The sequence below is a fragment of the Arachis duranensis genome, chromosome 2 (genome assembly GCF_000817695.3).
Source record: "Arachis duranensis cultivar V14167 chromosome 2, aradu.V14167.gnm2.J7QH, whole genome shotgun sequence".
Classification (NCBI taxonomy): domain Eukaryota; kingdom Viridiplantae; phylum Streptophyta; class Magnoliopsida; order Fabales; family Fabaceae; genus Arachis; species Arachis duranensis.
The window spans coordinates 41,420,865-41,425,842 of record NC_029773.3 but is presented as its reverse complement, the minus strand read 5'-3'; the positions used below and the strand labels follow the sequence as shown (position 1 = coordinate 41,425,842).

Below are 4,978 nucleotides of genomic sequence, written 5' to 3'. Positions count from 1 at the left end.
GTTGAAGAACAAGTGATATCTTAGAACAAGAACAAGCAGAACTGAATAGAGGAATAATAGTAATTGCATTAATACTCGAGGTACAGCAGAGTTCCACACCTTAATCTATGGTGTGTAGAAACTCCACCGTTGAAAATACATAAGAACAAGGTCTAGGCATGGCCGAATGGCCAGCCTCCCAAAGAGGTTTCAATCATAAAAACATGATCAAAAGCTCCCCAATACAATAGTAAAAGATCTTACTTATAGAGAACTAGTAGCCTAGGGTTTACAGAGATGAGTAAATGACATAAAAATCCACTTCTGGGCCCACTTGGTGTGTGCTTGGGTTGAGCATTGAAGCATTTTCGTGTAGAGACTCTTCTTGGAGTTAAACGCCAGCTTTTATGCCAGTTTGGGCGTTTAACTCCCATCCTTGTGCCAGTTCCGGCGTTTAACGTTGGAAATTCTGAGGGTGACTTTGAACGCCAGTTTGGGCCATTAAATCTTGGGCAAAGTATGAACTATCATATATTTTTGGAAAGCCCAGGATGTCTACTTTCCAACGCCATTGAGAGCGCGCCAATTGGGCTTCTGTAGCTCCAGAAAATCCACTTCGAGTGCAGGGAGGTCAGAATCCAACAGCATCTGCAGTCCTTTTCGGTCTCTGAATCAGATTTTTGCTCAGGTCCCTCAATTTCAGCCAGAAAATACCTAAAATCACAAAAAACACACAAACTCATAGTAAAGTCTAGAAAAGTGAATTTTAACTAAAAACTAATAAAAATATACTAAAAACTAACTAGATCATACTAAAAACATACTAAAAATAATGCCAAAAAGCGTACAAATTATCCGCTCATCAATAACAGAGGTGACAAATGAGATGAGGAAAGGCTAACCTTGCCAAGGTAGAGGACTTGTCCGAATCCAACAGCATCTGCAGTCCTTTTTAGTCTCTGAATCAGATTTTTGCTCAGGACCCTCAATTTCAGCCAGAAAATACCTGAAATCACAGAAAAATACACAAACTCATATTAAAGTCCAGAAAAGTAAATTTTAACTAAAAACTAATAAAAATATACTAAAAACTAACTAAATCATACTAAAAACATACTAAAAATAATGCCAAAAAGCGTACAAATTATCCGCTCATCAACAACCCTAAGTGAAAAACCATGAATGTCCCTAAATTAGGATCCTTGATTAGCTTAGGTGAGTTAGGATGTGTATCATTCAATTGGGAGGGTATACTTGGGAACGTAGGTAGATATAGAGGTGTATTGTAATTGTAATTGAGAATTCTGGGAATTGGGAACATACTCATGTGTTGAATGATTGAATCATATGCATTGAAACTTTTGTACATGAACCCCAAGGAAAAGGGGACCAATATGGAAAAGAAAAGAAAAGCAATGAAAGGGGACAAAAATGCCCCAAGACAAAGTAATAAAAAAACAATGCATATGGGATGTGAATTGAAAAGAATGCATGAGTATGCAAAAAAGTAAAACTCAAGGATAGCTAGGTATTGTATTATAGTTGTATAGGTTGTTCTATGTGTCTAGTGAGATTCTAGGTTAATCAAGGACTCAAATTTTAAGCTCACTTGACCATATACATCCTTGCCTTCACCCTAGCCCCGTTACAACCCATGAATAAGACCTCATGATATTTGTAAGCATGCATTAAGTAATTGTTGATTTTTTAGATGAAAGACAAATCTTGGAAAGCATGATTAGGAGAGGATCGAGTGACGAACCCTATAGACTTGAGCGCATAGAGCAGATACACATCCGGCGAGGGTTCAATGCTCAACTCCTTGTTCCCGGCTTTTACAAGCGTTCATTTAGCAAGTTACATGCACCTCACAGTGATATTCAATTTGGGAGGATTCATGAACTACACATCATTTTCACCCCATATGCTCACATGTGTTCTTGGAGGATGGATTTACCCTTGACCTAGTAGATAGACAATTTTACATTAGTTGCATGCATTCACTTACGTAGTTTGTATTTTATAAACCCTTTCTCACCATGACCTTTGGTCTTTTTATTTTAAGCATGAGGACATGCTTGGTTTAAGTGTGGGGAGATTTGATAAACCCCAATTTTGTAGTTTATCTTGTGCTTAATTTGGGGGTTTTGTCAATATTTCTCGCACTTATTCACAAGAAATGCATGATTTTGTGTTCACTTCCTAATATTGCTCCATGATAGAAAACATGCTTATTTTGCCTTAGAATTGCTATATTTTGATCCTCTTGATTACCATTCGATGCTGTGACATATTTGTTGAGTGATTTCAGAATTAATAGGGTAAGAATGGCCTAGAAGAGAGAAGGAAAGCATGCACAAGAGGAAGGAACATGAAGATTTGGATTTTGGAAACTGCAGCATCTACGCGCACGTGCACATCACGCGCACGTGTGGATGAGGATAGCTGGAAGCGTCGCGCAAGGATGGATGCATCCGCGCAAGTCAAAGAATTCCAACCGACGAGCACGCGCACTTGGCACACACGCGTGGATCACAAAAACAATTGGCGTGCACGCGCGGGAAGCTGCACGTGACCTCATTAAAGGAAATCATGCCTGGCGATTTCTGAGGCTCATTAGGCCCAATTTCAAACTGTTTCTGCATGGAAAAAGACCCAAAGATGCTAGAGAGAAGGGGGATCAATCATTTTTACACTAAGACACATTTTTTCTAGTTTTTTGGGTTCTTTGTTCTTCTAGAGAGAGAAACCCTTGTTCTTCTCTAGATTTAGCTTTAATTTGATCTTCCCTTGTTGAAACTCTGAATTGGATCTTGTTAATTACTAGTTTGATTGTTTAATTTGAATTCCTTAGTATAATTTTTCTTAGATCTTGTGTTAGTTTATGAATTCTTGTCACTTGTCACTTTATACCCATTGCATGAATGTTGTGAATCTTGACTTGTTGATGTTACATTGATGATTTCTATGATTAATTGTGTTGTTTGAGTGATTGTAAGTTGATATTTGTTAGTGGGTATTTGTTAATTTCAATTCAATTACAATTTGAACATGTCTTTTGTTAATTCTTACCATGTGTTTGATGAATTGTTTATCTTGATTATGGAGTAGTTCTTTTTACTCTTGGCTTAGGCCAAGAGAATTGGGTAAACTTGAGTCATTGGGTCTAATGGATTTGATGATTTAGGAACCCTTAGTGGTCAATTTGATAGGCATTGACACTAGCCTACTACTAGGTTAATTAGTAGTGAGGTTAGACCTTATGGGTTGATGTTGACCAAACCATTTAACATACTTCAAGTTTAGCAGTAGACTTCATAGGTTTGGTTCCTCATAATTGTCAAGATATGGTTATTAGACAAGGATAGTGACCCCAATTCCCATGCCTAGCTAAGAGTTGCTTTTATCATTCATATTTGAAAACCCAAATTCTTTATTGTCTTGCCTTAGTTATAGTTATTGTTTAGTTGAGAGTAGAATTAAATTGAATGTTATCTTCTTAGTTTGAGATTGCTCACATCTTGCTTAGTTATTTGAATTAGTTCTTTGCACTTTAAGATTACTTGTTTGCTAAGATTCCTAGTTACTTTCTCACTCATGACTTACAACCCTGGATTTCTAACCAATGTTGAAGCACATGTTTGCCCATTCCTTGTGAGACGACCCGAGGTTTGAATACTTTGGTTATTTTATTAGGGGTTGAACTTGTGACAACCAATTCCTTTCTAAATTTGATGCTCAAGGGTTGTTGTTGGTAGAGCTATACTTGCAACACAACTTTATTGAGAAATTCTCTTACCGATAATCCTCCCGTATCAGTGTACAAACTCATGCTCTTCCCGTTTGCTCTGAGGGATAGAGCAAAGCTATAGCTAGATTCCCAACCCAAGGAGAGTCTGGATACTTAGAACAAGGTTGTTACTGAGCTTCTTACTAAATTTTTCCCACCAAAGAAGCTGACTAAGCTTAGGGTGGAATTTCAGACCTTCAGGCAGAAGGATGGGGAAACTCTTTATGAAGCTTGGGAGAGATACAAGCTACTGACCACGCAATGCCCTCCGGACATGTTCTCCAAATGGAACCAACTAGATATCTTTTATGAAGGTTTGGGTGAAATGTCCAAGATGTGCTTAGATAATTCTGCAGGAGGTTCATTGCACAAGAAGAAGACACCGGAGGAGACTATTGAGCTTATTGAATTGGTTGCTAGCAACCAATATTTATACTCATCTAAAAGGAATTCTGTGAACTCTGAGGTTCCTCAGAAGAAAGGTGTCATGGAAGTAGAAGCTCTTAATGCTATTCTTGCTCAGAATAAGCTTATGTCTTAGCAAATAAGTCTACTTACTCAATAGATGGGTGACATGCAAGTCTGAGCTATCAACACCCAAAATCCACCCCAAGAGGTCTCCTATGACATGGCAGGAAATTTAGTGCAAAATGATAATTATGATTATGCTCAATCCTCTTCTGAACAGGTTAATTACATGGGGAGTGGTTCTAGAAATCCCAATAATGACCCCTATTCTCAGACATACAATCAAGGATGGAGAAATTACCTAAATTTTGGGTGGAGTGACCAACCTCAGAGACCTCAGAATTTTAACAATAATTTTCAGGGCGGCTTCCAACAGAACAATTACAATAACCACCAATTTCAGTCTCAGCAGCAACAACCACCTCAGCGTGCTAACTCTAAATTCTAGGAAGATTCTAATTGGGAGATGATGAGGAGTTTTATGCAGGAAACCAGAGCCTCCATTAGAAACTTGAAAGTGCAAATGGGCCAGCTAAGCAAGCAAATACCTGAGAGGTCTGCAAGTACATTACCAGGTGATATAGTGGTGAACCCAAGAGAAGATTGCAAGGTTATTCAGTTGAGAAGTGGTAAAGTAGCTGGCTCTGAGACCAAGGCCAATGAAGAATTAGCTGAAAAGGAAGCTCCAGAAGAGAAGAAGGAAGAAGTAGAGTGCGCCCCTCTTAAGCGTGCAGATAACCC

The 4,978-nt window shown here is 38.4% G+C and overlaps 1 non-coding gene across 1 annotated transcript; it reads right to left on the bottom strand.

Annotated features, from left to right (window-relative positions):
* Positions 1–3,942: 3,942 nt before the first annotated feature.
* LOC127745342 (small nucleolar RNA R71) lies at positions 3,943–4,048 on the bottom strand. Its single transcript, XR_008006539.1, has one exon. It is a non-coding gene; the product is annotated as a small nucleolar RNA R71 (small nucleolar RNA).
* Between the last annotated feature and the right edge of the window lie 930 nt (positions 4,049–4,978).